The sequence below is a fragment of the Gossypium hirsutum genome, chromosome D06 (genome assembly GCF_007990345.1).
Source record: "Gossypium hirsutum isolate 1008001.06 chromosome D06, Gossypium_hirsutum_v2.1, whole genome shotgun sequence".
NCBI lineage: Eukaryota > Viridiplantae > Streptophyta > Magnoliopsida > Malvales > Malvaceae > Gossypium > Gossypium hirsutum.
In genome coordinates this window covers 46398957-46415613 of record NC_053442.1, presented here as the reverse complement: position 1 = coordinate 46415613, position 16657 = coordinate 46398957, and the positions used below count along the sequence as shown (strand labels likewise).

Below are 16657 nucleotides of genomic sequence, written 5' to 3'. Positions count from 1 at the left end.
AAGAAAATATGTTTGCATTTTAGACTTATTACTAGAGCATTATATACTAAATCTTGGATTGTGTTTTAACTGTAAATTTATGTTACTTTTAATTCCTGAAAAAAGGTTTGGTAGTGTTTGGTAGTAGGTGCATGTAGGATGAAAGAGGCAAGAAGAAGGAAAAGAGGAAGAGCAAATGAGAACGAAGGATGTGAAATATTGCCATGGCATATAGTGAGATAGATTACCAACAGAAATGTCATGACAATTCTAGGAAGATGACACAACACTTAATCCACGTTACTCTTAGTCAGCTGTATATGTACTAGATAAATCACCCTGAAAAAGGGAAGTAAAATATGTGTGCTGAAAGGGATATATCTATCCTATAAAAGGAAGAGAGAGAAGAGGACACATGGATTGTGAGGAGAGAAGAAAGTGAGTAGTTTCTCTCTCTATAACAGAATCCCGTGGAGAAATTGCGTGGAAAATTTAGAAGAGAAGAAGGTAGCAGCTAAAAAGGGATCACATACGTGAAGAAGGGGAAGAGAAATCTATCTTGGGTTTTGCGTAAAATCTTAAGAAGAAGCTAAAGTGTAGCGAGAACTTATAGTTCTGGCTTTGTTCTATTTTTTTATTTTAATTTCTATGATTCGTAAAACTTGAAAAATGTTGATGAATGATTTAATTTTGGATTTCATTGCCCAACCTATGAGCTAATTATCTTTGGGTTGAAATAATTTGGGTGAATATTGAATTATCTGTAATGCCATTATATGATTTTGATTAAAATTACTTGGGTACAATCAATCTTTGCCATGGCAAAATGCCCAGCAAAATTCAGCTTAAGTTTTTCATCTATGGAAGGTTTATTGAAAGAGTATATGACCAAGAATTATGCTATCATTTAGAGCCAGAAAACATCTTTAAGAGCTTTGGAAAATCAAGTAGGGCAAATTGCCACTACATTGAATTCCAGACAGCAAAGAGCAATATCTAGTGACATTGAGAGTTCTCGATCTCAAGGGAAGGAATAGTGGAAAGCCATTACTCAATTACCAGGAGTTGTAAATGACACCATTACTGAAGAATGAATTTAAACTTTTGGAAATGAAAAGAATTCAAAATCAGTAAGAGAGCAAGTTATAAAGGAAAAAATCAACTAGAAAAATGCTGAAGTAGATGCAACTTGTATTTTTGATAAAAATGCCACGGCAAAATAAATTAGACAAATGGAAGGAAGGCCACCGCCACCTTTTTCTCAGCAGTTCCAAAAATCCAAGCAAGATGTTAAATTCAAGAAATTTCTGGAGGTCCTAAAATAATTACATATTAATATACTATTAATATAAGCATTCGAGCAAATGCCTAATTACGTGAAGTTCATGGAAGATATTTTATCAAAGAAGTGAAGGTTAAGAGAATTTGAAACTGTTGCTCTCACTGAAGGGTGCATAACAATGCTTAGAAACAAATTGCCACCAAAACTGAAGGATATAAGGGGTTTTACTAGACCTTGCTCTATTGACAATCATTATGTAGGCAATGCCTATCTCTGTATTCAAGAAGCTTGGAATAAGAAAGGCGAGATCCACAACTCACACTATAGTTAGTTGACTATACACATTTAGAAGGTAGAATCGAAAACGTGTTGGTAAGAGTTGACATTTATTTTTCCAGAAGATTTTATTATTCTAGAATGTGAGGCTGATAAAAAGGTATCAATCATACTTGTGAGACCTTTTTTAGCATCGGGTAGAACATTAATTGATGTCAAAAAAGTTGAATTAACAATGAGAGTTAATGATCAATAGTTAACTTGTAATTCTTGGATGTTATGAAGTATGTAGATGCTGATAAGAAAAAGTTGAAGATGTTTGTTTTGACAATTCAGAAAATGATACAGATGTATGTGAGTTAATTGACACAGACATGATTACAGATTTTGATAAACTAATGGAAGTTCAGCAAACTGGAAATGGATCAAGAAGAAGTTTTGAATAATTAAATCTATCCAACCATTCTTTTAAACCTCTTCGATCATCCATAAAAGACCCTTTTAGGTTGGAATTGAAGCCCTTTCCAGTACATTTGAAGTACGTATATCTGGAAGATAACAACACATTGCGAGTAGTTATCTCTATTGAGTTAACAATAGATCAAGAGGCTCAATTATTAGAAGTTTTAAGGAAATCTAAGAAAGTCTTGAGGTGGTCAATTGTGGATATTAAGGGAATCAGTCCAACAATTTGCATGCATAAGATAATACTAGAGGTTTGCGACAAATCTATTGAACAATAGAGAAAATTGAATCCCATCATGAAGTTGTGAAAAAGGAGATTATCAAATGGTTGGATGTTGGAATCATAGACCCAATTTCTAATAGTTCTTGGGTTAACCTTGTTTAGATTGTACTTAAAAAAGGGGTGTCACTATGGTAAGCAATGATAGCAACAAACTTTTTCACACTCGTACTATTACGGGATAGAGTGTTTGTATGGATTATCGAAAACTTAACAAAGCAACAAGGAATGACCATTTCCTTCTGTCATTTATTGATCAAATGTTGGATAGACTAGCGGGGAAAGCCTTCTTTTGCTTTCTGGATGGATACTCAGGGTACAATCAGATTGCCATAGCTTATTTTGATCAAGAGAATACCAAATTCATATGTTCGTATGAAACTTTTGCATTTCGAAAAATGCCATTTGGATTATGTAATGCCCCTGCAACTTTTCAATATTGCATGATGACAATATTTTCAGACATGGAGAAATTCTGAGAAGTCTTTATGAATGATTTCTCGATGTTTGGCGATACATTTGAAGACTATTTGCAAAATCTGGAGTTAGTTCTTTGTCGATTTCAAGAAATCAATGTTGTGCTAAATTGGAAAAAATGCCACTTCATGGTCTGTATAGGCATTGTTCTCGGACATAAGATTTCATAGCAAAGAATTACTGTTACCAAAGCAAAAATTGAGGGATTGAAAAATTGCCACCACCTACTTCAGTAAAAGGTATCCAAAGCTTCCTCGATCATGTAGGATTCTATCATCGATTTATCAAGCACTTTTCCAAAACATCTAAACCTCTTTACACATTATTGGAACAAAAAAAATCTTTTAATTTTGATGGGCTATGCTTGCAAGCATTTGAGGAATTTAAGAACTTTACCATAAGAGCAGTCCTAGGATAAAAAAAAGCCAAGGTATATCATGTTATATACTATGCAAACTGTGCGTTAACAGATTCACAACTAAATTACATTGATAACTTTTAAAACAAGTTATATTTAAGGCCTTTAAATAGAATCAACTGGTTGTAATTAAGTGAATACATTTTCATTTTTAGGATAATTTTAAAACATTGCATAACAAAGCTTGGATTGTGATATAATGGTCATTATTTGTTACTTTCATCACTTGGGGAGGAAATGTGTGGTTTTGTGTGAACACGGGTGTAGGAAGATCAAGAAGATGAAAAGGAATAAAAGAAGTGAAATATTTTCGTGACAATTGGCAATATTGATTGCCAACAGAATTGTCATGGCAATTTTGGGAAAATTACTCAGCACTCTATCCTTGTCACTCTTAGCCAGTTGGACGTGTACCAAAAAAACTAACTTGAAAAGAGGAATGAAAAATGTGTGCTGAGGTAGGATGGATCTACCCAATAAAAAGAGTGAAGAAAAAAAGGAGGAGAATTTGTGTGAGAAAGTGACTGGTGATAGCAATCCTCTATCTGCATAGAAAAAATCTTTATTGGAGAATTTCAGAAAAAGAAAGGGTAGCAACAACAGAGAGTAGAATGCAGACGTGAAGAAGGGGAAGATACATCTATCCTAAATTGACATATGATCAGAAGATAGAAGAGAAGCTGGAATGTGGCGAGAAATCCTGCAGTTCTGCCTTTAGTTTTCCTAATTTCTGTGATTCAAACTTCTTTAAATGTTGATGAATGATTTAAATTCGTTGTTTACTTTTCCACCCATGAACTAAATCTTTTTTGGGTTGGAGTTATTTGGGTGGATGTTATCATCTTGAATTTTCATGATTTGAGATTACCTATATCACTGTTTCATTCGATTTATGCCTATTTTAAATACATCCATGCAAGCTTTAGACATAACTGATTGTATGTTGTGTTCATAGATGTATTTTTAATTCTAAAAAAGTTTAATATACTGGATCTATAATCGTTTGATGCAAATGAATATTCGACAGAATATTCGTAGTACTTTAGACAAAGATGTTGCAAATTATGCAGAGAAGAACATTCATTACAGTTACTAATCTAGAGTTCTGTAGACATACAGTAACTTAGATTTTTAGATTAAATCTAGATATCGAAAGAGGCAGGTTACAGTAGTAATTCTCTAAACAGTTGATTAGACAATATTTTGTCATGACACTATTTTGATAAGAGTATTTTACCTGAATAATTCCAGCCTTATTCATTCAACAACAAAATTATTCTTGCTTTTATCTGTAATTTGCCGATACATTTTATTTTTCATATTAATTCTTTATTTTTAGCATTAAATTACATTAATTCATTATACCAACATCATATTCAATTTAAGAGTATTTCTTGCTATTTAGTATAGTTAATAGGATTATAATAACTTAATCACTTTCTTACCAATTTTCGATCCTTGTGGAGACAATACTTGTAACACCCCAAACCCGGCCTAGACGTTATGGCCGAATCTAACGATGTCACATGGAAAGAGATTTGAAGACAAGATTGTCGAGTTTAAAAACCGTTACAGTATGTTAGCTTTTATTTAATTCGAAAAAAAATTAGTTGATTTAATTTAAAACTTGTCACTTAGTGGAAGCTTTTGTAACTAATTAATTTAGGGAAAATCATTTCTATTTACGAAAAACCTTAATTTTTAGAAAAAAAACCGTGTTTTGTGGAGTTGCAGTTTAAAAAAAATCCATAAAAAATAGTATAAAGTCCCAAATTTATAGCCAACCAGTCCATAGTCCAGAAGATACATCAAAAACCCCAAATAAGTAATAAATTCTAGGCATTAATAGAAAACAATCTAAAATTTACGTGTGGCCACCGTCAAGTCCTCCGCTGCACCGACCCGTCAAGTCTGGGGATTACCTGTACAAATTAAACAGAGAAAGGGTGAGTTTTCGCAAACTCAGTGTGTAATCCTCATAGAAAACATGCATACAGATAATCAAAAGAATTCAGTTAGATATAGTCTGGGACCTGTGCCAATCACAGAATCAGTTTGGGCCTCAGCCCATTCAGATACAGTCTCAGAAATACATTAGGGCCTTGGCCTATATCAGATACAGAATGCAGATACAATAAATCAGAATCCTACCCACCATCCTCTACACACAATCTCCGTCCAAACCTACACACCATGTGAGGATTAAATCAACCCACGCATCCCTACACACCATGCTATACTGAAATGAGGAAAATAATTAGAAGGTTGCAGCTCAACTGCCAGATAACAGGCTTAATAGCATTTCAAGCATTTTCTCCAAATATCATCAACCTACCCCAATGCAATGCAACATACAAAATATGTCATGCCATTATGAAATTAATAGTACATACATTCAGATATCATAAGTCATGCTCGGTATAGAAATCAGACAGACAGATCACACATATAGAGGTCTAAGTAAAACTTACCGACCCTACAGTAGGTCCACAGTCGACTTGGGTGACCCGTGCAACCTTACAAAACTTTCAAAAAATGGGCTCATACGTCCATGTGACCCACACAGCCCAAATTGGCCTTGTCCACATGATCCATTTTTAATGTAACCCGTGCTAGTTAATTATTCATATATGTTTTCACTATTTACTTATATGTTCCTTCAAAGATGTCTACTTGAGTCATTATTACTAAATTATTTATATCTTGAGCTACAAAATTTAGAATTAATATCCGCTTGATTTCTTTGATACTAGACTCAAATACCTTTCTACCATAAAATTTTTAGAATTTTTTGTTTAGCCAATAAGTGCAGTAAAATCGTCAAACTTACTGTTGTTTTATTGTCTGACAGCTTCGTTTCTTCTTTGCTAAAAATTAATTATATATTAGTAAAAAATTTGGATGATGTTTCCTTTTGTTTCTATTGAAAATAGACTCATTAATAATTTAAAAATGTAAATTTTAACCCCTAATTATTTTTCTACAATTTTTGATGATTTTCCAAAGTCAGGACAGGGGAACCCGAATTCATTCTGACCTTAGCTCACAAAGTTTGTTATACCTCACTATTTACAAGTCCATTACTTACACCGTTTCCTCTATGAGAAACTAGACTAAATAAGATTTAATTCCATATATTTTTCATCGTCTAATTCAATTTCCAAAATTTATGGCAATTTTTCAAATTTAGCCTACTGCTGCTGTTCAAACAGCAAGCAATTTCGGCTTTTTGCCGAATCCCTTGTTTTTTACATTTCGGGTACACACCTAGTTTTCTTTGATGCTAAAATAGTCCCCGAGCACTCCAAAGCCTATAATCAAGATACTCAACATTAATTTAATGGATTTACAAGCGAATTGACAACTAAGAACGAATAGAAACCCAACTTACCACCAACGATAACCCTCCGTTTAACTATTGTTAAGACAAGAACACTGAATTCAGTAGTCTTAGCCTCCCCTTACGCCTAAATCGTAGAGAAAAAATATTACCACTTCAGTCGCTAAAAGATTCATGACAGAAACGAAGAGAAACACTTACTGAAACTAAGCGAGCACTAACCGCGTGCGAAAACAAAGGAAAATAAATGGAGTAGGGAAAAATCAAGAAGAAGAACAAGAAGAGAAAGATGGAAAAACTGAGAGAATTTTGGCAAGAGGAGAGGGAGAAGAATAGACGACTGAATTTTTTTAGAAAAGAGAGTCAAAATTTGGTTATGGGAAAAGAATAAAATAAAATCGCGATAACCCCTAAAATCCCTTAATTTTCTCCCCTAATTCTCACTACACATCCACTACTCAGAATCCCCCTATTACACAACTCTATCCCAAAATCTGAGCAAAAAAAAAATACCCTTGCTTGCATAAGGATTCGAACACAAGACCTCTACCATAATAACACACCATTTAACCACCAGACAGCAGACCCATTCTAATGTAATTTACCCTACAATCAAATAAAAGCCTAATGAACAAGAGTAAGGCCTAATTAATTCAAAATACAAAAATTTGCCCAAGCAAAGGCTCGAACTTGGGACCTCCCAAACACTCCCAGAACACATACCACTAAAACTGGCAGATATTTGTGTCATATTTTCACAATAATGAAATTAGAAATTTTGGGGTGCTACAATACTTACGTATCACTTTATTACTTGAACGACATGTACACTTGCACAATTGCATTAGTTATTTACACGCAACAAGTTTTTGGTGCCGTTGTTGAGGATCGGCAAAATTTGCGAAAAGTTGATTTGTTATTATTCTTGTTATTTTTGTTAGAACAATTAATTAGTATTTTATTTGATTTTTCAGGTTTTGTAATGGTGCATGAGAAGAAGCATTCAAGAGAATTCAAAATATTCTTTTGATCTTGAGATTGAAATGACATTAAGGCGAAGAGGGAAATGATTAAGAGAAATGGGGAGGACTATGAATGATCCAAACGGAGAATATCAGTTACTCCAGAATGGAAGGGAAGATCCAAGCTGAGGAATGACATTACATTGTTTAGGCAATTTGAAGATGAGACAATATACGAAGCATGAGAGAGTTTCAAGGAATTAATTAGAAAATTCCTATGCATGGTTTTTAGCATTGGACACAAATGAAAATGTTCTACAATTGATTAAATGCTCATATGCGAATGGTGGTGAATGCACTTGGTAATGGGACGTTGCTTGAAAAATCCTATAATGAAGCATACAAAATTCTAGAAAAAATAACAAATAATGATTATTAGTACCCCACTACCAGAGTTGGTACTGGTAGAAGAGTTGTTGGAGCAATGGAACTTGATGCGAGTACATCGTTAACAGCTCATGTATCATTTTTAATGAATATGACTAAAACTTTGGAAAGACCCTCTACAGTGTAGGAGACGAAGGTTGTAGAACTAGCCTGTGTATACTGTAGAGAAGATCATATTTTTGATGACTGCTCGTCCAATCTAGTCTCTACGTATTACATGGGAAATTTTAATCGTAGCAACAACAATTCCTACTCCAACACTTACAATTCAGGGTGGAAGTAACATCCAAATTTTAGTTGGAGTAATCAGGGAATGAAAAATGCCTGCACTATTAATAGGCAGAATACGGCTGGTGTACCACTGATCGGTTGTTTAACATCACAGCAATAATGTGCAAGTGTACACTGTCGATGCAAGTATCATGGACAGATGTGAGTCTGTTGGATATGATCCCACAGGGATGGGTGTCTTTTGTCTATTAATTCAATGCCATAACTTGATAATAACAAGCTAAATTGTGAGGATAGTTGTCAATGCAATAACTTGAGAACAGTAAAATAAAATATGATAATAATAAACTGGGATCCCCAACATGAATCTTCAGCAGAATACTAAGTGCTCACAAGGTAAAAAGTATAGGTGATTTTCGATGCAATAAAATTCAATGTATATCTTACTCAGAGTTACTCCTCTATTTAATCTCAAACTTAACCATGCATATTAACCTGACCTTCTAATGATGACACTATGGCACTATTAAGAACAAGTGGACCAAATTCCTCTAATCCTCACTTAATTTCTGTTGTAATGCTTGTTGGCTCAAATTGTCACTGCACTTTTTAGTGTCAGTGACTGCAATAACACTTCTGTATTAAAAACATTCAAACCCCAAGATTAAATAAGATAACAATTCACCAAGAATTCATTAGTACTTCCATACAATCAGAAATCAGAGAGTAATCACTAGCATTTAGAAAGAAATAAGAAAGAATCGAATGGAGAATACTATCGTTAGAAAAATCAACTGAATCTCTTTATTCCCTCTTGTTATGCACTTAGGTCTCCTCGTCAGGAGCTAGTCTACATCTGGTTTTCACATTGGCTCACCTGTGAGAGGTTTAAGCTGCCATGACCGCAAGCTCCAAGGTCAGATGATGAAGATGATGATGGAGAGAAAAAAAACTCAAGAATGCCCATTTTTCTTCTCATGTCCATATTTTATGTCCTCCCCCATAGTACAAGTGTCCTTTTCCTAAAATTATTATGTCCTTGTTCGTATAGGTTTGTTATACCAGACTGGACAGCTCATGCAATTTTGGTTAATATTCAGACAGCTGTCAGGTGCGGCGACAATTCTGGACACAATCTGGAATTAACTCATGCAGCGACATTAATGCAATAAGATAACAAAATTAAGGATAAAATAGGATAGGATTCATTGAGTTATAAAATGCAATTTAGTAAATTGAAAATACTAAAATGTATGCTAAGGATAACTAAATAGAAACAATTTAACCAATAATGAGGGGGAAAACTTATGTTCTTTCTAGTACTATCACACCCCCAAACTTGAGTTTTTACTTTTCCTCAAGTAAAACAAAAACTAGCAAGGCTACAAAAAATTTTACTAAGGCAAATGATCATTCTAGTAACTTGAACCTTCTAAATTCCCAATGGATGAATCACATTCAGATGAAAGAATATTACATCGACAATTCATAAGTATGAATGAATGAGGTTGCAACCTTATCAATGCTAACATCATAAACAATAGCAAAATTAATGGTGTTGATGCTCTTTTTGAATTGCTAGGGAGGTTTAATGTTTGGAAGATTATGCATACCAAAAGGATGAGAGTAATGGAGATCAAAATTAGTGTATTGTATTAGGGATTTCAAAGGATGGCAAAAATAGGTGAGGGGAGAAAGAGTCGTGTATCTATTATTGGTGAAGGGGGAAAATAGGGCGTTTTTGAAGTTTAAGTTTATTTACCCATGAACTACTCTTTATTTAAACCCTTTTTCAAAACAGTTCACTTCCTAAAATTAAAGGTCGTTTCCACATTATTTTCACAAATTGTTTAGTTTTAAAAAATCCATGGATGAAGACAGTTTTAGGTTACCACACTTCAAAATTTTTTATTTCATCTCGAGCCAAAATACCAAAATTACCCCTAAAACTTCTAGAACCAATTTCGAGATGTGACATAACCAGCTGAGGAATTTTTTTTCTCAATTCTGTTCTATATTGTCTTCTTCGATTACACCAAAGATAAAGAAGTTGAGAAAATCTCTACATGGGGCCTTGATCGTGAGGATTTAGACCAAGAAGTAAAGAATCTAAGAACTACTAAGTCCTTCTATCTTTCAGCATTCATGAGATTAGGGAAAGAGAAGTAAGAATTGCTAAAAAGCTTCTGTATAATTATGGATTCTAGGTTTTTAAGGTTTCAATACTTTCAGCTTAATCGATAAACATGGTTGTCATGCTTAGCTAACAGGACGAAGCAAGCTCCGACGTTTCGATAAGCTAAACTGATGAGGACGAAGGATTTCAAGTGAGTTATTGTATTTTACTTTTGGGATGATTGATGGATGAGTGTTGCTTGTGTGATTTGTGTCTATATTTTCTCTGCATTCTATCTGAAACCTATTGTAGTACATGATTATAGTGAATGAGTGTGACATGCATATTTAGGGTTGAATGAATTTATGAAAGTCTATAAGTATGTTCTGTATGATAGAACAGTGTGTTGATGTATCAAAGTGTGGTGTACTCCAAAATGTAATGTTGTTTGGAATGTTATGAATGAAACACATGTTTCACTATGTGGATTATGGAGGGAGTTACATTTTGGAATGGCGGAATGGACGGATTGAAAAGGGATTTGGAAAGGTTATGCGACATTATGGAATGGCTATCTACTGACTCGCTAGAGCAACACTGCGACAATAGTCTATTGACTCTATGGAGCAACATCCTGACGACATTTATCCACTAGTCTTTTGAGGTGACATCGTGTAAATGGTATATAGGTCCTTAAGGATGACACCGTGCAAACGGTAAACATGTCTTTAGGGGCACACCTCAAAAGAGGTTTACTGATTCTTCAGAATCAAAAGACCATCATTTGCCACAGAGATATGTAGTGATGAACAAGTGTACTTTACTGTGAAATAGAGTCTACCAGGATAGTAAACCAAGAAGCCTGCCAAGGCATAAAAATGAGAAGTCATTGAAAGACTCGCACAATGAGTAGTCTGATATGATGATTATTCTGTGTTTGAGAACATGGGATGTGTGCTAACGATAGGATCCACCAAATTACAAAGACAAGAAAAATTGGTTGGAGCATATTAAATGTGGGTATGCATGAAAGGAAGGGGTATTTCCTTTAAAATATTGGTAAATAAATATCCACCACTAAGAGCTCATCAGTATCGATGCATAAACCTCCATTTGGTGAGAGGTAATGAAATAGTTCTTAAGGGTTTAACTTTGAGTGTTATTAATAGGGGAGGCCACCAAAAAAATGGAAGCCCAATAAGGGCTCTCTTAGATGGAAAGACCGTCGAGAATTTACAAAAGAAGTGGATGTCTATAAGGACTGCTTAGTGTGGGAAAGTCCTTTGGATTAGCAAATGAGGAATTCTTCCAAGGGCATTTTAGTAAGAGATAGTCCACCGAGCACTATGTGTTAATTGGAGTATCTCTATGGAATGGGTTGAAATGGGAAAGTCTTTTGGGACTATCTTGCAAGCATGAGTTTACAAAAAAAAGAGGGGTGTGTATGAATCAACTAAATTTCATACTTGAGACCGCAAAGAAAGATGTTAGATTCGGTTTCAGTGTGGGAGGGTCTATGTCAGGTGTTAAGTCAGAGAAGTTAATCATCGGGGAATATAATAATCAGATGTTTAGTTTAGTATGGAGTGGATGGATCAAGGTAGGGATCCGCTAATATGCTGAAGACTCAATTCTGCCAGTAAAACAAGTAGTCACTGAACCGTATATACGCTTATATGGTCATCTAAAGAAGGCCAAACTAGGAAAGGTACAATGAGAATTTGTGATGAAGCAGGACAAGATCAAGTTCCTAAAAAAATTGTTGTTTGAAAAGAGCACGTTTGTGATTAAATTAGTGGGAAGGTCAGGCAATGGTGGGAATCAAGAAAGGCTAGGCGTCGATCACGACAGAAAAAACTATTGAGTTCCCAACCACACACAAAGAGTTTAAATTATGTGCCTTAATTCTTTTTCCCTGAAAATATAGAGTTGTAACATTTCACTGTTGTTTAGAATCTCACTGATTTCATTCTAAACTTATAATTGTGTTTCCTTTTATGCAGCAACAAGGATTTCAGGACCTTATGGGAAAGGACAAGCCAGATCGCCAGATTTACGCGTTAGGTGTTGGAACTATTTCATGTGTATAGAGGAGTTCCCTTAGAGGCTACGCCTCAAGGGTTGGATTAGCATATGGGTGCGGATTAAGTTTGATGTCATATGAGTGTAATATTAGGGCCTAGTATAGCCATTTGATTGTAAAAATTTAAGCATTTGTATAATATGAGATTTATTTGAAGATAATCTTTGAACCATGTTAATAAACAAGATTTGAAATAAATTGAATTGTAACACCGCACTCCCGACCTGATCTTTAGATCTGGGTATGGAGCGTGACAAGTTTAAACCATTGAACTGACTATACCTTTTTAAAACCAACTTTCTAGTTTGGCGAGTGCGAGCTTGTTAGAGCTTTGTCCCGATATTTTAAAAACATATAGTAGGTTGGAAGCGAGTTAAGAATAATATCACGCCACTTAAAAATTAGATACAAGTAAATAACTTTTGGCAGAAGCTTCATAAATTTTCACAAGTTCAAATGAAATTTCCCAATTGACTTATCACTTGAGTAGCAATTTAAAAATTCAATTCAGTCTGATATCACATAAAACCAATTTTGACATAAAACCCAACAAGGCTATAAATAAGCATCAATATTTGCAAAATATCATTTTCAAATATAGACTGATAATCTCAACTAGTGGCAACTAATAGACGTCCTAATACCCTAGCAAATGCATGTTATACCAAAGCAAGAGATGGCTCAAAATAGGTCGCTAATTTGGTTGATTCCTTCCTACGACAACGTCCAACCTAGGAGCCTGAAAATAAGAAGAAAGAAACTAAGTTCATAAGAATTTAGTGAGTTCCAGGAAAGTATATTCCAACAATAGGGTCCAACAAACATTAAAAGATTAACATTTAGATTGACAAAATAGTACGCCACATCTGGTGGATACAACTCTCTCAATCTTGAAGTATTCGTTGGCGGATACTTCCACAAGTAGACTCAGCCCCAAGGTGAACATTATTCGCAATTTGAAACCTGTGTATAGCGATCACACAACTACTCTACACATACACCACCTTGGCGGGCTGCCCCTATACAACTGTTTATCATACTATTTACATTTTCATGCAACGTTCACAGTTGTTTTACACAATATGCACCCTTTCATCCGCATACTTCTTTCCTTGTGCTAACTTATGATCCTAGTTTCGAAGACCATTATTCCTATATCCATATAATACTTATCAGAGCTAGTATTTCAGTCATAACTTTCATTCCTCCACCATTCCTCCTTGTATTTTGAAGACATAAGTGTTCCCCTGCAAAGTCAGGTAATCACCAATCACGATTTGCACCAAAGTGTCATACCAGAGGGAAAACATAATTTCCTATGTCTTCTTTTCCTCATCATACATAACAACCCTCCGATACCTCTTTACAACATTTTGGATATGGAGCTTTTGCACCAAGGAAAGGGTATTTAAACCTATGCACATGCATGACTTCTATTTCCAAATTACTTATTGTAGTCATACATGCATCGACTCCTTGAACACACCTCCATTGACAAGTACCAGGACCAAAAGTTAAATACACTTATTTGATTGTACAATAAGAAGGATTAAATGAAACAATGCATATAAGAGACTTGAGGTACAAAGGAACTCACTAGAAATCTTTATTCAAAGCTTTTCCTATTCAACGGGTTCTTTCCCTTTAGCATTGAGAACTTCTCCCGTTTCATTAGCTAAAATAATAAAACAAATTCTTTAAATATGAAAAACAACCAAAGCTTAATGAAGTAACACGAATCGATAGACATGCAAATAGTTTCTAGATGGAAGTTTCCTTCCTATCTAGTATTCAAAATGAAAACCCTACAAAACAACTCTTACAACAACTTCTTTCTATCCAGTAAAACTTAAAGAAAGATTTAAGAGTTTACTAGTAGACAACTTAGGACATAAGCTCCTATAAGATTGAAAAACAACACCTTATTTAACTACAAAAAACACTTTTCGTTTTATTTGATGATAAAAAAGGCAAGAAGAGAAGATGAAATTGAAATCTTCTCTCCACTACCAGGTTATCCTATTTATATTTATCTCTAACCCAAATTCCACTCAAGGTTAAACTCTAAGCAGTAATCATTCTCACACATTTCCACTAATGAATCACATCCTACGAGGCTCCCCAAGTGTCCTGGTTATTAACACGTTACCTCCAGTAGGATGCTAGATTACTTAAACGTGTCCTAGTAACCACTAGACTTACATCTGTAGTGACACAGAAACAAGGTTGGTAGACTTATTAGCTGAAGACTCTACCTAATATGGATCTTGCCATAATAATGAACTCACTAATCTAGGAAGTACGATTCTGTAGGCTCAACGAAGTTCAGCAAATACTTCACCCTAAAGTTACCAACCTTAACCTGTGTAAGTCTCGCGAATTAGGCGATTTTCACCAGCACAACCTCACAAACAATACCAACTCGCCAAATGAGGGTGTGACATGAACAAGTAAATCCTCAAATTTCTTGTTGTTTGAATTTATAATTAAGATAATTTTGAAAGGAGAACTTGTAACTCAATTTTTTATGATACTCGGTACCCAGACCTGGCGATCAAGTCTGGTATAGGGTGTTACATTAATTATAAATAATTTTAGCCTCAATCTTATATGTCCAATTGGTCCCTCTGCTAGCTCGTTGAAACTAGAAAAGAATTGTATGTTGAATCAAATGAACATAAATGGATAGAAATGGTGAAAATGGAGAAATGGGAAACATTTGGAAATGATTATAGTTTTCTCCAAAATGAAAATGAAAATGACTTGTAAATGAATTTATTTTTTTGAATTAAATAAAATTTGAAAATGAAAATAAATCATTTGGTAATAGTGAACCCGTTAAATGTAGAGATATTAAATATATTTCTGATAGATTCTTTTATGGTAAAGTCATCCTGATTTTAACAAAATTAAAATTGGGTTGAGAAGATTATTTAATTAAAATATATTGATATGCTTATTTTTGGAAATAGACAAACAAATATCAAGTTGGGTTAAATTATTAAAGTGTTGGGTTAAGTCTAGGAAGCTCTTGTAATTGGACCCGATATGGAAGAGGCCCAAAAGCCCTCATGTTAAAGGGAGGGACAACCAACCCTGGTATTATTCACTGGGGTTGTCGCCACCTATACTTCTAGTTAGACTAGTAACTAGGGTTGTTGCCACCTATATTTCTAGTTAGACTAGGACTTTGTTTTTCTAATTGAAATAAACTTCTACAATTTAACAAGGGCTTCACTTCTTCTTATAAATAGATGGAACCAGTAAGGCTAAATACAAACTTTTAAGATGTTGTTATTCTACTTGAAAATAGTGAGAGTTTTATACACTAAATATAAATTTTATTTTCTGAAAATAGTGAGAGTTTCTGTTGTGAGAGATTTTTCTTTCACACTGAAAGTATAAGAAAACTATTTCTGGTTTTATGTTTGATTCGAATCATTTGAGCCCACACTCAAAACAATTTGTGAATAGCGGAGAAGATTGTTCGATTGAAATCAAAGAACGACAAGGATCCGTCTAGCCAAAAGCACAAGTGCAATTTCAATAAAGGTTTTATTGCTATAAATATTACTATCCACCTCGATGATCAAAAACTTTTTTTTTGTGCAAGAAAATCATTTCCGAACGTGATTTTTTCCAACACCATCAACAAATCTAACCTTATTGTTGCAAGTAAAGCAATTTGCATAGTCCTGCTCTACACGATGTAATTCTCAAAACCAATTAATTGATTAGAAACTAACAAGGTTCTTATAGTACCAAATGGATGCAAATACTAACTAGAACGTTAAATTTTTAAACATGGTAGCCTACATGGCAATTTAGGTGTACTTCATGCAAGTTTTTTTAATTTTCATGAACTATTTATATATTTTTTTATTTTTTTGAATATTTATAGCTTTTCAATTATATTTTGAAGCGACATATATAACAAATGATGCCATGTCAACATGAAGTACACATAGATAGTCACGTGGTTCACAGGCTAACATTATTAAAATTTTAATGTTTTAGCCAACATTTTCGTTAAGAAAAGCAATTGGCTCTTTTTGAAAGGTTAAGGATCAAGTTTAGCTTAAAAAATAAAAGCCAAAATGACAAAAAATACAAACATTGAGAACTGAATTCATCATTATACCTTTCGTATAACACTAATTAAATTAAATAGTTTCAAAAATTATTACCATTTTTTAATATCTTGTGTGGTTACATTAAAAAAAGATATAATTGTATAACTACGCAAAACATTAACACTTAATAAAATATTATCCAATTGGGGAGTTTTATTTAAAAAGGAA

General features: G+C 34.0%; 1 non-coding gene across 1 annotated transcript; it reads right to left on the bottom strand.

Moving 5' to 3' along the window:
* Positions 1–7661: 7661 nt before the first annotated feature.
* Positions 7662–7767, bottom strand: LOC121218831 (small nucleolar RNA R71). The gene has a single exon (XR_005915308.1). It is a non-coding gene; the product is annotated as a small nucleolar RNA R71 (small nucleolar RNA).
* Between the last annotated feature and the right edge of the window lie 8890 nt (positions 7768–16657).